General features: G+C 47.6%; 1 pseudogene across 1 annotated transcript; it reads right to left on the reverse strand.

Moving 5' to 3' along the window:
* Window positions 1-337: 337 nt before the first annotated feature.
* On the reverse strand, window positions 338-3,013 carry LOC100601067 (annotated as a pseudogene). The gene has a single exon (XR_122193.4). The product of XR_122193.4 is annotated as a C-Jun-amino-terminal kinase-interacting protein 1 pseudogene (transcript).
* Between the last annotated feature and the right edge of the window lie 15,077 nt (window positions 3,014-18,090).

The following is an 18,090-nucleotide window of genomic DNA, read 5'->3' on the forward strand; positions in this document are numbered from 1 at the left end:
ATTATTATTGCCCTATTGTATAAATGAGGAAACTGAGGCACAGAGAGGTTACATAATTTGTCCTACATCACCAAACTATTAAGAAGCAAAGCTGTAATTTGAAGTCATGTGTTTTAATCTGTATGAAGAAAAAGGGTTTACTTTAACCTTATGGTTTTTTAATTTTAATTTTCTTTTCTTCTTTCTTTCTTTCTTCCTTTCTTTCTTTCTTTCTTCTTTCCCTCCCTCCCTCCTTCTTTCCCTTTCTTCCTCCCTTCCCTTCCTCCCTCTCTTCCTTCCTTCCTGCCTCCCTCCCTCCTACCCTCCCTTCCTCCCTTTTCTTTTTTTTTTTTTTTTGGACAGGAAATGGCACTTTAACAGTTGGGGCCAGGGTGACAGGACCAAGATGGGGCTAGCGTGTGTCAGTCAGGAAGCCTCCCTCTCCTGCTGGGACAGGGCCTTGCGGCAGCTCCTCCTCCCCGCTGAGGTCCTAGGCCTGCCACAGGCCAGCATGCCATTGAGGTCAGTGGCAGGAGCCACCCAGAAGCCCCGCAGATGACGGAGCTGAGAACAGGGACTTCACCTCCACTTGTTGCCATTTCCTCACTGGAAAGTCCTTGGGAGGTGGCTGGGCTCAGCCTGAGCTCAGGGCTCTTTGGTGGGGGTTGGGGCAGGGGCAGGGCAGGCACTTGCAGGTGGCACAGGCTTCATCGAGGCTGGACACGGGATTCATCAAGGCAGGAGTCAGAGCGCCGGATCTCTGGCAGGGGAGGTAAGGCCCAGGATGGGGCAGGGCCGTGTGCTCCTGGAACGGACATCCTTCTCTGCCAGAGACCTGCTTCCCAAGCCCTGTCCCTCCCAATCCCCAGGCAGCCCACTCTGCCCTCCATAGGTGAATCTAATCCCATATATTACAATAAACTGCATTTGCCTCTCCCCATTGCCCCACCCTCCCTTACCCTGGGCCAGCGGCCCCCACTTCCTCATCCCCTGGCGGTGGCAGGTGCCCCTCCTCAAGCAGTGCCACATCCTGTCAGCAGCCAGCTGTCCTGGCACTGGCCTGAGGGCCGGGGGACGCAGAGGGCAGGGCTGCGCGGCTACTCCAGGTAGATATCTTCTGTGGGGCGGGTGTACTCCACAAACTGCTCGTAAAACTGCTGGAATGCTCTCCCCACGGACTCTGCCAGGGCTTTGGGGGGGATCTTCAGACACAAAGACGTGGCAGGCAAACCGGTGGTCGGCGGGGTGCTTGGTGATGAACCCGAAGTACTTGTTCTTTGGATGATATCCGCAGAAAGAGACGTTTTTTAACTGGAAAAAGTGGCTACATTTATTCCCCTTGGCCTCCTGGGAGTCATCGGCCTTGACACCTATCTTCACACCCCGCACGCTGATCTCCAGGACACGGCTGGAGGGCGGGTTAAAGTGCACGGTGAGCCGGCGGGTGGTGGCAATCTTTTGCATAGCGGCACAGAGGACGTCATTGCTCTTGTGATAGGGAACCTGGACTGAGCCCAGGAACTTCAGCCGGAACCGGTCCACCCAGTCACTGTTTTTGGCCAGGGCTGCCATGTGCTCGGGCTCCTTGGTGACCTCGATGGCGTAATAGGCAGGAAAGACGCCCCGGGCACCAGTGCGCATGTTGTAGGCTTCGTACCAGTAGTCTTCAACCTGGAGCTCCACTAGCAGAGGGTCATCCACTTGCAGCTCAAGTTCGTCTTCGTGTCGAGGCACAAACCTGAATATGGCCCGGTGGGTCTGCTCCTGCTCCTCCCCGTTGATGATGCAGGAGAACAGCCCGAAGGAGTCGGCACTAGAGGAGCGGAAGCGGCCACTCGTGAGGACGTTCAGGAACTTCTTGGAGAAATGGACGTCGGGTTCGTCAGGCGTGGAGTCCTCGGAGAGGCAGGCAGGAGGCTGGGGCCGGGGGGGGGGGGCTCCTCATACTCCTCTCCGATGGCTGACTCATAGGGCGAGGAGACGGAGGCACAGTTGTCGTGGACGGTGGCCGAGTCACTCTCGTCATTGTAGTCTCCGAAGCACGGCCGCAGGCTCACCAGCTCCAGCTGCGCGTGCTCATCTACCACCAGCGTGTACTTGACAGAGTCGTAGGACAGGGCGCTGGTGTCCGAGCTCAGAGAGGCCCGTGGAGGTGGCGGCGGCTCCCCCAGGCTCCCCCGCCACCCTCCGCCTGGGGGCTCAGCCCGCTCTGGGGACGACAGGCAGTCGAAGCCCTCCTCCTCTTCACTGATGAAGGGGTGCGGCCGCCCTGCCTTGGAGGGGTAGGCGGCAGGGTCTGGATCGGAGCTGACCCACATCCGGCTCTCGGTGGCCGGCAGGAAGGCGGAGGTGGGCTCTGCAGGGTCTGGGGGACTCTGCATTGGGGTCAGGTAGATCTCCTCAGTGGCCTCTAGTCGCACATCGGCCTGGTAATGTATTCGGTCTCGATGCGAGTGGCCCCGACCCCCAGGCGGCGCAGCAGGGGGACTACCCGGAGATGCCTTCTGGGTGGCTGTGCTGCGGGGCGAGGGCTGTTGGTGGAGGTGCCTCGATCTGTGGTGGGGGCGGGGCTGCTCTGGGGGGCAGCTCATCGCTCAGGCAGATGTGTTCATGCCGTGGTGTCTGCTCCCCTGTCTTCAGGGGTGAGGATGATCGAGACACCCGATCCTGCCAACTGTGCTTTTTGCCCAGAGAATTATTATTCAGTGTGTCCTGAGACCGCGGCACCTGCGCAAAGAGGTTGAGCGTGGTAGGCAGCTTGGGCCGGTACGTGTCCCCGCTGCCCGGGCCCTGGCTCTGGCCTTGGCTCTCTGGCCCTGGCCGCGGCTCTCTGGCCCTGGCCGCAGGACGCCGGCTCCTGGCCGGACTCGGCCTTGGGCGGCCCCGCTCCCGGCCGCCGGGCCGCGCGCTCCTCGTCGTCGCCCTCCTCGTCGTCCTCGGCCCCGGGAGTGTCCCCCGTCGCGTCGATCAGGTCCATCTGCAGCATCTCTGCCTGCAACTGGCTCCCCGCGTCGCCGCCGCCCTCAGAGCCCTTTCTTTTCTTTTCTTTTCTTTTCTTTTCTTCTCTTTTCTTTTCTTTTCTTCTTTCTTTCTTTCTTTATCCTCTTCATGTCACTCCCTCCCTCCTTCTTTCCCTTTCTTCCTTCCTTCCCTCCCTCCTTCCTTCCTCCCTCCTTTTCTTTCTTTCTTCCCTTCATTTTCCTTCCTCCCTCCTTTCCCTTTCTTCCTTCCTCCCTCCTTTTCTTCTCCTTTCTTTCTTTTTCTTTCTTTCTTTTCCTTCCTTCCTTCTTTCTTCTTTCTTTTCTTCCTTTCCCTTCCTCTCTCCTTTTCCTTCCTTCCCTCTCCCTTCCTTCTTTCTCTCTTTTTTCTCTCTCTTTTCTGTCTTTCCTTTCTCTATTTTTGCCTTCCTTCCATTTTTCCTTCCTTCCCTCCCTCCCTCCCGCCTCTTTCTCTCTCTCCTCTTGCAAAAAAGAGTAAGCAAAGACATAATATCAATATATTCATTTACCTCAAGGACTGAGAATAATCAATTTAGTTCATGCAACTGTGATTCTTCTTGTCATTTATTCAAGAAACTTTGAGATTCATTCCCATTATAGCTAAACATTCTTGACACTGGAAATATAAATATAAATAACTCACAGTCCCCACCCTCAAAGGTTTATAATAGAGTAGGAGAAGAGAAACAGTAAACAAAAGTTTTTAAGTATGATATAGTGAAATATATATATTTGGTCTTTGACCTCATTTCCTCGTATACACTTAGAATCTCCAAAGTGATATCTTCTTGTATGCAAACAAATTGACCGGTAGCTTCAGGATGGGGGCTGGCAGCAAAAGACCAAAGCAGGATTAGAGGGTTGAGACTTTTCATCGCCATCCCCCAACCTCCCAGGAGGTAGGAGGAGCTGAAGATTAAGTTCAGGGACAGGAAAAGCTGTACTCGAAAATTCAAGGCCTTGAAAATGCAGAATTAAGCTTGAATATGAAAGGGAATAATAGACCCAGTGCTTTGGGAGGCTGAAGCAGGAGGATCCTTTCAAGCCAGGAGTTCAAGACCAGCCTGGGCAAGGTAGGGATGCCCCGTCTCTATAAAAAAAAATAGAAAAATTAGCTGGGCATGGTGGCACATGCCTTTAATCCTAGCTACTTGAGAGGCTAAGCTGGGAGAATCATCTGAGCCGGGGGAGGTTGAGGCTACAGTGAGCCATGATTGCACCATTGCACTTCAGCCTGGGTGACAGACCCAGCACTTTGGGAGGCCAAGGCGGGTAGAACGCGAGGTCAGGAGTTCAAGACCAGCCTGGCCAAGATGGTGAAACCCCATCTCTACTAAAAATACAGAAAATAGCCAGGAGTGGTGGCAGGTGCCTGTAATCCCAGCTACTTGGGAGGCTGAGGCAAAGAATTGCTTGAATCTGGAAGGCAGAGGTTGCAGCGAGCCAAGATCATGCCGCTGCACTCCAGCCTGGGCGACAGAGTGAGACTTTGTCTCAAAAAAAAAAAAAAAAAGAATAGGTTTCCTGTGACCAATTTCGGTATTATTTATTTTTAGCCAAACTTATTGACCCCGAATGACCAGTTTAGATAAATCGTGGTCCTGGGATGGAACACAAAAAAGTGGAATTTTACTAGAAAAGGAGAAGGGGGATGGCTATTGAACATTGATGTTGTGTTCAATATAGTAAGGGTTTTTCATTTTTTTCATTTTGTTTTTTGAGACAGGGTCTCAGGGTCTTGCTCCGTCTCCCAGGCTGGAGTGCAGTGCAGTGGCATGATCATAACACTGTAGCCTTGAACTCTTCAGGCTCAAGTGACCTTCCCACCTCAGCCTCCCGAGTAGCCAGGACTACAGGCATGCACTGCCACACCCGGCTCATTTTTCATTTTTTTGTAGAGATGCGATCTCATTATGTTGCCCTGGCTTGTCTCAAACTCCTGGGCTCAAGCAGTCCTCCGACCTTAGCCTCCCAAATCACTGGGATTACAGAGGCAAGCCACTACACCTGGCCTGAACTTTCTTATTCTAAGGATTTGCAGAGTTTCTGTTTAAGCCATTATCTTCAAATAATTGTTTTAATTTCTTTTTAATCCTTATGTAAAATATCTTATTTATTTTCTTTCTTTCTTTTTTTTTTTTTTTTGAGACGGAGTTTCGCTCTCGTTGCCCAGGCTGGAGTGCAATGGCACGATCTTGGCTCACCACAACCTCCACCTCCCAGGTTCAAGCGATCCTCCTGCCTCAGCCTCCCGAGTAGCTGGGATTACAGGTATGTGTCACCACGACCTGCTAATACTGTATTTTTAGTAGAGATGGGGTTTCTCCATGTTGGTCAGGCTGGTCGCGAACTCCCAATCTCAGGTGATCTGTCCATCTTGGCCTCCCAAAGTGCTGGGATTACAGGCATGAGCCATCGTGCCCAGCCCTATTATTCTTTTTTTTTAATTTTTAAAAAATTGAGATGGGATTTTGCCATGTTACCTAGGCTGGTCTCAAACTCCTGAGCTCAAGCAATCCTGCCACCTCTTTCTCCCAAAGTGTGGGATTACAGGTGTGAGCCAGCGTGCTCGGCTCTTTATTTTATTTTATTTTAATTTTTTGAGAGAGAGTCTTGCTCTGTTACCTAGGCTGGAGTGCAGTGGTGTGATCTCGGCTCACTACAACCTCGACCTCCCAGGTTCAAGCGATTCTCCTGCCTCCTTCTTGAATAGCTGGGATTACAGGTGCCCACCACCACGCCTGGCTAATTTTTGTAGTTTTAGTAGAGATGCGGTTTTACCATGTTGGCCAGGCTGGTCTTGAACTCCTGACCTCAGGTGATCTGCCCACCTTTGCCTCCCAAAGTGCTGGGAGGGTGTGAGCCACGGTGCCCAGCCTTGTATTTTGTTTTTCTTTTTAATCTGTCTTGATTTTGCTTCCTTCCTAAACAGTTTTGGCTTCGTGATCACGTAAACCAAGAGTCACAAACTGAAATGCCATCAAGGGGCCAAGCAGGTAACAAAATTCAAGTCATACAGGCTCAATCTCTTAGTCACCCCAGGCCACAACAGAATACCATAGACTGGGTAGCCTAATAATACAGATCATTTTCTCATGGTTCTAGAGGCTAGAAAGTCCAAGATCGAGGTTCCCAAAGGGTTAAGTTTCTGGTGTTGATGCAGGGCAGGTAAGTCCCAAAACTGGGGCTTAGACTAAGAGGGTTGGCTTCACCCAGGAAATAATTCAAGGGCAAACCGAAGGTGTTAGAGGCCAACTTTTTTTTTTTTTCGAGACGGGGTCTCAATCTGTCACCCAGGCTGGAGTGCAGTGGCTCACTGCAGACTCTGCCTCCTGGGTTCAAGTGATTCTCCCACCTCAACCTCCTGAGTAGCTGGGAGTACAGGTGCGCGCCAAAACACCCAATTAATTTTTTTTGTATTTTTAGTAGAGATGGGGTTTCACCATGTTGACCAGGCTGGTCTTGAACTCCTGGCCTCAAGTGATCCACCCGCCTCAGCCTCCTAGAGTGCTGGGATTATAGGCATTACCCACCGCACCTGGCCTAGATGCCAACTTTTATTGAAGCAGTGGCCTATAGAAACAGCAGAGGGACTGCTCCTTGCAGAGCAGGGCTACCCTATAGGCAGTGTGACCAGAGTAGCAGGTCAGGGCAGTTCTGCAGTCATATTTACATTGACCTTTAATTATATGCAAATTAAGGGGTGGACTATACAGATGTTTCTAGAAAAAGGCTGATAACTTCTGGGTTGTCAAGTTGTTGCCATTGAAAGGGGTGGTAGGCTGAGCACAGTGGCTCATGCCTGTAATTCCAGCACTTTGGGAGGCCAAGGCAGGTGGATCATGAGGTCAAAAGTTCAAGACCAGCCTGGCCAAGATGGTGAAACACTGTCTCTACTAAAAATATGAAAATCAGTTTGGAGCGGTGGCAGGCGCCTGTAATCCCAGCTACTCGGGAGGCTGAGGGAGGAGAATTGCTTGAACCCGGGGGGCAGGGCTTGCAGTGAGCCAAGACTGTGCCACTGCACTCCAGCCTGGGTGACAGAGTGAGACTCCATCTGAAAAAAAAAAGGGGGGGTGGTGGTAACTCTGGGTTCTGCCATGGAAATGGTAAACTGACATGGCGCACGGGTGAGCATGTCTTATGGAAAGCTGCTTTCACCCTGTCCCTGTTTCAGCTAGTCATCAATTTGGTCTGGTGTCCAAGCCCCATCTCTGGAGTCCAGTTCCACCTCCTACCTCAGCGTGGGCTTTATTACCTGGCTTGCCTTCTTGAAGTGGCCTCATGTGGCAGAGAGAAACCTAGGGAGCTCTCTGGGTTCTCGTCTCATAAAGACACTAATTCTATTAGATCAGTGCCCAGCTTTATGACCTCATTTGACCTTAATTACTTCCCATAAATCCCTTTTTTTTCGAGACAGAGTCTTACTCTGACACCCTGGCTGGAGTGCAGTGGCATGATCTCGACTCACTGCAACCTCTGCCTCCCAGGTTCAAGCAATTCTCCTTCCTCAGCCTCCTGAGTACCTGGGAGTACAGGTGCGCACCACCATGCCTGGCTAATTTTCTTTTTTTTTTTTTTTTTTTTTGAGATGGAGTCTTGCTCTGTTGCTCAGGCTGGAGTGCAGTGGTGCAATCTTGGTTCACTGCAACCTCCGTCACCTGGGTTCAAGTGATTCTTCTGCCTCAGCTTCCCAAGTAGCTGAGATTACAGGCATGCGCCACCATGCCCTACTAATTTTTGTATTTTTAGTAGAGACAGGGTTTCCCCAAGTTGGTCAGGCTGGTCTCGAACTCCTGACCTCAGGTGATCTACCTGTCTCGGCCTCCCAAAGTGCTGGGATTGCAGGCATAAGCCACCATGCCCAGCCCAAATTTATTCTTGAAATAACATTTTAAATGAATAAAATAAAGGATGTATACTCAACAAATTAGGAACAGAAGGAAACTTCCTCAACCTAAATAAAGAGCATCTATTAACAACTCATGGCTAATAATTCTTTTTTTTTTTTTTTGAGAATGAGTCTTGCTCTGTTGCCCAGGCTGGAGTACAGTGGCGTGATCTCCACTCACTGCAAGCTCCACCTCCCGGGTTCATGCCATTCTCCTGCCTCAGCCTCCTGAGTAGCTGGGACTACAGGTGTCCACCACCCACGTCCGTCTAATGTTTTGTATTTTTAGTAGAGACAGGGTTTCACCGTGTTAGCCAAGATGGTCTCAATCTCCTGACCTCGTGATCCGCCTGCCTCAGCCTCCCAAAGTTCTGTGATTACAGGCATGAGCCACCGTGCCTGGCCGGCTAATAGTTCTTTTTTATGAGACAGAGTCTCACTCTGTCACCCAGACTGGAGTGCAGTGGTGTGATGTCTGCTCACTGCAACCTCTGCTTCCCAGGCTTAAGCAATTCTCTTACCTCAGTCTCCCAAGTAGCTGGGATTATAGGCTCATGCCACTAGCACCAGCTAATTTTTGTATTTTTTTGTTTGTTTTGTTTGTTCGTTTGTTTGTTTTTGAGATGGAGTCTCGCTCTGTCGCCCAGGCTGGAGTGCACTGGTGTGATCTTGGCTCACTGCAACCTTCGCCTCCTGGGTTCAAGTGATTCTCCTGCCTCAGCCTCCCAAGTAGCTGGGACTACAGGCGTGTGCCACCACACCTGGCTAATTTTTTTTTTTTTTTTTTGTATTTTTAGTAGAGATGGGGTTTCACTGTGCTAGCCAGGATGGTCTTGATCTCCTGACCTCGTGATCTGCCCGCCTCAGCCTCCCAAAGTGGTGAGATTACAGGTGTGAGCCACTGCACCCAGCCTAATTTTTATATTTTTAGTAGAGATGTTTTTATTAGAGGTGGGGTTTCACCATATTGGCCAGGCCGGTCTTGAACTACTGACCTTAAATGATCCACCTGCCTTGGCCTCCCAAGGTGCTGGGATTACAGGCTTGAGCCATTGCATCTGGCCCCACAGGTAATACTTAATGATGAAAGACTGTAAGTGTTTCTCCTAAGATCAGGAAGAAGACAAGGATATTCACTCTTGCCACCTCTATTCAACATTATACTTAAATTTCTAGCCAGGAAATTAGCAAGAAAAAGAAATAAAACCATGCAAATTGGAAAGGAAGAAATAAAACCATCTGTGCTTGCATATGACATGATCTTGTATGTAGGAAATTCTAAGGAATCCACAAAACCGTTAGAACAAGTAAACAAATTCAGCAAAGTTGCAGGTGTAAGAGTGATATAAAAAAAATTGACCTGGCGCAATGCCTCACGCCTGTAATCCCAGCACTTTGGGAGGCCTAGGTGGGCAGATCATGAGGTCAAGAGTTCAAGACCAGCCTGACCAACATGGTGAAAACCCATCTCTACTAAAAATACAAAAATTAGCTGGGTGTGGTGGCGCGCACCTGTAATCACAGCTATTCGGGAGACTGAGGCAAGAGAATCGCTTGAACCCGGGAGGCAGAGGTTGCAGTGAGCCGAGATCACACCACTGTACTCCAGCCTGGGCAACAGAGCGAGACTCTGTCTCAAAAAAAAAAAGTAAATAAATAAATAAATTGTATTTCTGTACAGTAACAATTAGCAAGCTGAAAATGAAACTAAGAAAATTCATTTACAATATCGTTTACAAACACACACTTAGGAATAAATTTGACCAAAGTGCTAGACCTTTTTCTTATTTATTTATCTTTTGGTTCCTAAAGAATCCACACCAAAAACAAAATAAAGCAAAATCTTAATAGTAATGAATTAATTTTGCAAAGTTGGAGGATACAAGATCAACATACAAAAATCAGTTGTTTATTTATTTTTTAAGAGACAAGGCCACACTATGTTGCTGAGGCTAGGATGCAGTGATCATTTACAGGCAAAATTACAATGCACTATAGCCTCAAACTTATGGCCTGAAGCAATCCTCTTGACTCAGCCTCCCAAGTAGCTGGGACCACAGGTGGTGCACCACTACACCTGGCTCAGTTGAATTTCTATACACTAGAAATGAATAATCCAAAAATGAAATTAATAAAACAATTCCATTTATAATGGCATAAAAAAAAACCACTTAGGAATAAATTTAACCAAGGAAGTGCAAACTACAAAACATTATTGAAAGAAATTAAACTTAAATACATGAAAAGACATTGTGTGTTCATGGATTGAAAGACTTACTACTCTTCACATAGCAATGCTTCCCAAATTGATCTACAGACTCAACACAATCTCTATCAAAATCCCAACTACGTTTTTTGCAAAAATGGACAAGCTGATTCTAAAATTCACATTAAATTGTAAGGAACTTCAAATAGACAAAACAATCTTGAAAAATAAGAACAAAATTGGAAGACTCACACTTCTTGATTCAAAATCTAATTCAAAGTACCAGTAGTTGAGCCCCTGGGCACTGGCATAAGGATTGACATATAGATCAATGGAATAGAATTGAAAGTCCAGAAATGAGTGCTCACATTATGGTCAACTGATTTTTTTTTTTTTTTTTGAGACAGGGTCTCACTCTGTCACCCAGGCTGGAGTGCAGTGACCAAGGCTCACTGCAGCCTCCGTCTCCCGATCCCCCTGCCTCAGCCTCCTAAGTCACTAGGACCACAGGCATGTGCCACCACGCCCAGCTAATCTTCTTCTTTTTTTTTTTTTGAAACAGAGTTTCATTCTTGTTGCCCAGGCTGGAGTGCAATGGCGCAATCTCGGCTCACCACAACCTCCGCCTTCTGGGTTCAAGCGATTCTTCTGCCTCAGCCTCCCTAGTAGCTGGAATTACAGGCATGAGTCACCACGCCAGGCTAATTTTGTATTTTTAGTAGAAATGGGGTTTCTCCATGTTGGTCAGGCTGGTCTCGAACTCCCGACCTCAGGTGATCCACCTGCTTTGGCCTCCCAAAGTGTTGGGATTACAGGCATGAGCCACCATATCTGGCCGGCCCAGCTAATCTTTTCAATTATTATTTTTAGAAATGGAGTGTCACTATATTGCCCAGGCTGGTTTTGAACTCCTGGGCTCAAATGGTCTTCTTACCTTGGCCTCCCAAAATACTGGGATTACAGGCGTGAACCACGGTGCCCAGCCAAGGTCAACTGATTTTTAACAAATATGCCAAGACAATTCAATGAGAGAAAGTGTAGAAAAAAGAGTCTTTTCAAACAATGATCCTGGGACAACTGGATACCCACACACAATAGAATGAAGTTGAACCCTCACCTCATATTATCTACAAAAATTAACTCAAAATATAACAAAGCCTTTGTTTATAAAACATTTGTTAGACTGAAAAGTAGAAAATTCTTTTTTTTTTTTTTTGATGGAGTCTTGCTTTGTTGCTCTGTTGCCAGGCTGGAGTGCAGTGGCATGATCCCAGCTCACTGCTGCAACCTCCACCTCCCGGGTTCAAGCCATTCCCCTGCCTCAGCCTCTGGAGTAGCTGTAACTACAGGTGCGCACCACCACGCCCGACTAATTTTTTGTATTTTTTTTTTTTTTTGAGACCGAGCTTTGCTCTTGTTTCCCAGGCTGGAGTGCAATGGCACGGTCTTGGCTCACCGCAACCTCTGCCTCACAGGTTCAAGCGATTCTCCTGCCTCAGCCTCCCAAGTAGCTGAGATTACAGGCATGTGCCACCATGCCCAGCTAATTTTTTTGTATTTTTAGTAAAGACGGGGTTTCTCCATGTTGATCAGGCTGGCCTCGAACTCCTGACCTTAGGTGATCCACCCACCTCGGCCTCCCAAAGTGCTGGGATTATAGGCGTGAGCCACCGTGCCCAGCCCAATTTTTTGTATTTTTTTAAATAGAGACGGTGTTTCACCATGTTGGCCTTAGAGGAAAACATAGACATACATCTTTATGACCTTTGGATTAGGCAAGTTTTCTTAGATATGACACAAATGTTTAACATAGAGCTCCCATATGACCCAGGAATTCCATTCCTAGGTATATATGCAAGAGAAATGAAAACGGAAAAACTTAAAACACACACACATATGGCGAAACCCTATCTCTACTAAAAATACAAAAATGTTGCTGGTGCGGTGGCTCACGCCTGTAATCCCAGCACTTTGGCAGGCTGAAGAAGGTGGATCGTTTGAGATCAGCCTGGACAACATGGTGAAACCCCATCTCTACTAAAAATACAAAAATTAGCTTGGTGTGGTGGCACATGCCTGTAATCCCAGCTACTCGGGAGGCTGAGGCAGGAGAATCTCTTGAACCCAGGAGGTGGAGCTTGCAGTGAGCCGAGATCACACCACTGCACTCCTTCCTGGGCAACAGAGACTCTATCTCAAAAAAAAAAAAGAAAAAGAAAAAGAAAAAGACAAATTAGCCGGGCATGGTGACAGGTGCCTGTAATCCCAGCTACTTGGGAGATTGAGGTGGGAGGATCAGTTGAACCTGGGAAGCAGAGGTTGCAGCGAGCCGGGATCGTGCCATTGCACTCCAGCCTGGGCGACAGAGTGAGACTCCGTCTCAAAAAATAAAAATAAAAATAATACACACACACATATACACATACACCTCTTTATTTCTTCAGCGAGACCTGAAGATATATATCCATAAGAACAGGATGCTATAAAAAATGAACAATAAGAAAACAAGAAAACTATCATAAATTAGAAATATGATAGCCAAGGCTGGGTGCAGTGGCTCACACCTGTAATCTCAGCACCTTGGGAGGCTGAGGCGTGTGGATCACTTGAGGCCAGGAGTTTGAGACCAGCCTGGCCAATATGGTGAAACCCTGTCTCTACTGAAAATACAAAAATAAGCTGGGCATGGTGGCCCGCGCCTGCAATCCCAGCTACTCAGGAGGCTGAGGCAGGAGAATCACTTGAACCCAGGAGGCGGAGGTTGCAGTGAGCCGAGATCAAGCCACTGCATTCCAACCTGGTTGACAGAGTGAGAACCTGTCTCAAAAAAAAAAAAAAAAAAAAAAAGCCAAAATTAAAAATTCAATAAAAAATTTGAAGGTTGAAGAAATCTCTTAGAATGTAGTATTTAAATTCTTTCTTTTTCTTTTGAGACAAGGTCTTGCTCTGTCTCCCGAGCTGCTGTGCTGTGGCGCCATTCTAGCTTACTGCAAGCCTCAAACTCCTGGCCTCAAGCAAGTCTCAGATCTCAGTCTCTCAAAGTGCTGAATTATAGACATGAGCCACTGCAGCTGGCCAGAATGTAGAATTTAAAAGGTGTTGAAAAATAGAAAAAAATCAGAAAATTGGAGGATTGAGGCTGGTTGAAGGCAGAGGCAGGAGAATAGCTTGAGCCCAGGAGCTTGAGTATAGCCTGGGAAACACAGAAACCCCATCTCTACAAAAAAAAAAAAATTACTTTTTTTTATTTTTTTAAGAGAGAGTCTTGCTCTGTCACCCAGGCTGGACTGCAGTGGTGCGATCTTGGCTCACTGCAACCTCCACCTTCTGGGTTCAAGCAATTCTCATGCCTCAGCCTCCCATGTAGCTGAGATTATAGGCATGTGCCACCACACCCAGCTAATTTTTGTATTTTTAGTAGAGACAGGGTGTGGGGGGGTGTTGGGGGAGATGGGGCATGGCAGGGAGGGGATGGCAGCTTTCACCATGTTGGCCAGGCTGGTCTTGAGCTCCTGGCTTCAGGTGATCCTCCCACCTCAGCCTGTAAAAGTGGGATTACAGATGTGAGCCACCTCGCCCAGCATTTTTTTTTTTTTTTTTTTTTTTTTATAGACAGTGTCGCTGTGTCGCCCAAGCTGGAGTGCAGTGGCACAATCTTGGCTCACTGCAACCTCTGCCTCCTGGGCTCTGGCGATTGTCATGCCTCAGCCCCCCAAGTAGCTGGGATTACAGGTGCACACCATCATGCCTGGCTAACTGTATTTTAGTAGAGATGGGGTTTCACCATGTTGGCCAAGCTGCTCTCAAACTCCTGGCCTCAAGTGATCCACCTGTCTCAGCCTCCCACAGTGCTGGGATTACAGGCCTGAGCCACTGCACCAAGCCCCAGCTCCAGATTGTGAGTTTCAGAGCCAGGCTAGATAGGATTCAGACTCAGATCTGTGAGATTTCTGCTGCTCAGGCTGTTAACCAGTGACTCGTGGTCATTTTTTTGTTTTTTTTTTTTTTTTAGGCAGAGTTTTACTCTTGTTGCCCAGGTTGGAGTGCAATGGCTCAATCCCGGCTCATTGCAACCTCCACCTCCCAGGTTGAAGCGATTCTCCTGCCTCAGCCTCCTGAGTAGCTGGGATTACAGGTGCCCACCACCATGCCCGGCTAATTTTTGAATTTTTAGTAGAGACGGGGTTTCACCATGTTGGCCAGGCTGGTCATGATCTCCTGACTTCACGATCCGCCCACCTCGGCCTCCCAAAGTGCTGGAATTACAAGCGTGAGCCTCCGCGCCCGGCCTGACTTGGGGTCTTTTGAGATTATTTCTGATGTCCCATAGACATTTCAAAAGCAAAATGTCAAAAGCTACACTTGCCTCTCAAACCTTCATTCTCTCAGTGTGATAGACACCCTCCTTCCCATCTTCCTTCGCTTCCACGGGTCACTCAAAGCTGAAGACCTGCAAGCCATCTCAGGATCCTGTCCTGTATCCCATCCACACTCATCACACCCTCTCAATTCTGGCTCCTAAATACCCCTTGGATTTGGCCTCTCCTCCACGTTCCCCACTGGCATTGTTTTATTTCAGGTCTTTATGATTTCTTGCCTGCGTTTCTGCAGCAGCCTCCTAACTGCTCTCCCTGACTCCAGTCTTGCCCTCTCTGTTCCATTTTTCTTATTGCACACAGGGTGATTTTTCTAAAATGTAAATGTGACCACATCTCTTGCAGGCTTAAAACCCCTCAAAGGTTCTTCACCTGCTCAAGGCTGCAGCACACACCTCCCAGCGCAGCTCTGCAAGTTGACCCCGCCCTTCTTCTCCATCAGTGGTTCTCAGAGTGTAGCCCTCCAAGCAGCAGCATTCTGACCCGCTACATCAAGATCTCTAGGCTTGGAGCTTGCGAGACTATGTAAACAAGGCCAGTTTTTTGTTCGTTTGTTTGTTTGTTTTTTGGAGACAGAGTCTCGCTGTGTCACACGGGCTGAAGTGCAGTGGCTTGATCTTGGCTTACTCAATCTCCACCTCCCAGGTTCAAGTGATTCTCCCGCCTCAACCTCCTGAGCAGCTGAGACTATAGGTGTGCACCACCACACCCAGCTAATTTTTGCATTTTTAGTAGAAATGGGGTTTCACCACATTGGCCAGGCTAGTTTCCAACTCCTAACCTCAAGTGATCCGCCCGCCTCAGCCTCCCAAAGTGCTTGGATTACCAGTGCGAGTCACCATGCCCAGCCAACAAGGCCAGTTTTTATGCACATTTAAGTTTGAGAACCACATTGCAGTTAATCTCATCTGGTTTCCTTTCTTGAACTCCATGCTTTAGCCTCATTGAACCATCAGTTTCTGGAAAGTGGTATATTACCCCTCACCTTCTAGAATTTGCACATGCTATTCTCTGCCCTTATCCCATGGCAATGGCTTTGTCTGCTTTTATCCATATTCCCCACCTCTGTGGAAACCGGAAGGCAGGGGCACCACCTTATTCATCTTTACATCTTTAGGGTCTTGGACCTGACATACAGTAGGTGCTCAATAACTATTTGATTTTTCTCTCTCTCTTTTTTTTTTTAGAGACGGGGTCTCACTCTGTCACCCAGGCTGGAGTGCAGTGGCTCAATTATGGCTCACCTCCCCCTCAACCTCCTGGGCTCAAGCAATCCTCCTGCCTCAGCCTCCCAAGTAGCTGAGACTACAGGCACTCACCACCATGGCCAGTTAATTTTTAAGTTTTTGCAGAGATGGGGGTCTTGTTATGTTGCCCTGGCTGGTCTCCAAATATTGGCCTTAAGTGATCCTTCCACCTCAGCCTTCCAAAAGTGCCACTGCACTCCAGCCTGGGCGACAGAGTAAGATTCCATCTCGAAAAATAAAAATAAAAATAATACACACACACATATACACATACATCTCTTTATTTCTTCAGCGAGATCTGAAGATATATATCTATAATATAAGAACAGGATGCTGCCGGGCACGGTGGCTCGTGTGTGTAATCCCAGCACTTTGAGAGGCCGAGGCGGGTGGATCACGAGGTCAGGAGATCGAGACCAGGGTGAAACCCCGTCTCTACTAAAAATACAGAAAAATTGGCCGGGCGTGGTGGCGGGCGCCTGTAGTCCCAGCTAAACCTAACTGCTGAAAGCAGGCGACATTCAGCTACCAGGATTTATGAGGGAGAACACAGCAAACTGTGCTATTACTTAGGAATACCTAGAGTCAATGTATATTTATTTTCATTTTACTCTAGCCCCACTGGTGATCTCTGCCCAGTAATCTAACTAAATTGATGACAGTGGGAATGAAAGGAAATCATAGATATGTATTATTGTAAAGGAAAATAAATGCAAATGAATGGGTACGGGGACAGTCTGTACAATTCAAGATCTCATCTCTTTGTGTGTATATATATATATATATATATTTTTTTTTTTTTTTTTTCAAGACAGGATCTTAGCACCTACTGTTTGCAAGGCTCCCCCTATGTTAACCTTTACAGCAACTCTGGGAGGGATGTTTTGTTATTGAGAGAACTGAGAGACAGAGGTCATTAAATATTTGTCCAAGATCCTACAGCTGCAACATGGTAAATGCACTGCTATTGGAACTTCCTGTTAAGTGAGTTCCATGGCCCCAAACTGCATGCCCACCCATGTTGCTCACAGATTGGTCACAATGTGGCTCACAGTCACAGACACAGGTGAATGGATCAACCATTATTTTTGATAATGATTCTGGGGTATCATCTTTGACTCAAAAACACAAACTGTTATTATTATCTATGCAGTCTACAGCCCTCTGCTCTACCAGCTGAGCTATCAAAGAGTGCACAAGCTGTTATTATATCACAAGATTTTTTTTTTTCTTGAGACAGGGTCTTATTCTGTGGCCCAGGCTGAAGTAAAGTGGCTCGATGGCGGCTCACTGCAGCCTTGAACTCCTGGGGTCAAGCGATCCTCCTACCTCAGCCTCCCAAGTAGCTGAAACTACAGGCATGCACCACTATGCCTGGCTGACTTTTGTATTTTTTGTAGAGACGGGGTTTCGCCATGTTGCCAGGCTGATCTGCAACTCCTGGGCTCAAGCAGTCTGCCCACTTCACCCTCCCAAAGTGCTGGGATTTCAGGCTTGAGCCACCGTGCCCAGCCCACAAGATCTAAACGCTACTGTTGAAGCAAAAAGACCTGAAGACAGAATTTGCCCTCCTAATATAAGCCCATGGTAACCTGAACCTCCGTCACCCTAACTCTCATCACAGTGTATTGTAATTACTTGTTGAAGATGAAATTTGATTTTCCTTTTTGATGTTACTTCTCCAGCACAGTACCTGGTATGTGGAAGGCACTCAGACTAGGGCCAACCTGGTGCCAGCTAACCTGGGACTAGTGCAAGCTCCTGAAATTCACCTGGTCAAGGGACACATGTTCACAGGATCTCCTGGGGTTGTGTCACCAAAAAATAAAATAAAATAAATAAATTCACCTGGTGTCTCTAGTCACCAAGATTTTCTCTAAAATGCCACACAGAATTCTATGTATGGAATTTTTTTCTTTTCTTTTTTCTTTCTTTTTTTTTTTGAGACAGTCTGTCACCAGTCTGGAGTGCAGTGGCGTGACCTCGGCTCACTGCAATCTCCGCCTCCCGGGTTCAAGCGATTCTCCTGCCTCAGCCTCCCGAGTAGCTAGGACTACAGGTCCGTGCCGCCATGCCCAGCTAATTTTTGTATTTTTAGTGGAGACGGGGTTTCACCATGTTGGCAAGGATGGTCTCGATCTCTTGACCTTGTGATCCGCCCGCCTCAGCCTCCCAAAGTGCTGGGATTACAGGCGTGAGCCACCGCGTGTGGCTAAGATTTTTTTAAAATAAGGAAAGTTCAAGTTTACTTTAGATACCATAGTTTAGAATTTAAACTCTTGTCCTTACTTTGGAATGTCATTTTAGATACCTATGTGATTGAGGAAAAAGACATTGTAACTGATCTTATCCCCTTTAAAAAAAAAAACCAGCTAACCATTATTCATTTAGT

This window comes from Nomascus leucogenys, chromosome 19 (genome assembly GCF_006542625.1).
Source record: "Nomascus leucogenys isolate Asia chromosome 19, Asia_NLE_v1, whole genome shotgun sequence".
NCBI classification, from domain to species: domain Eukaryota; kingdom Metazoa; phylum Chordata; class Mammalia; order Primates; family Hylobatidae; genus Nomascus; species Nomascus leucogenys.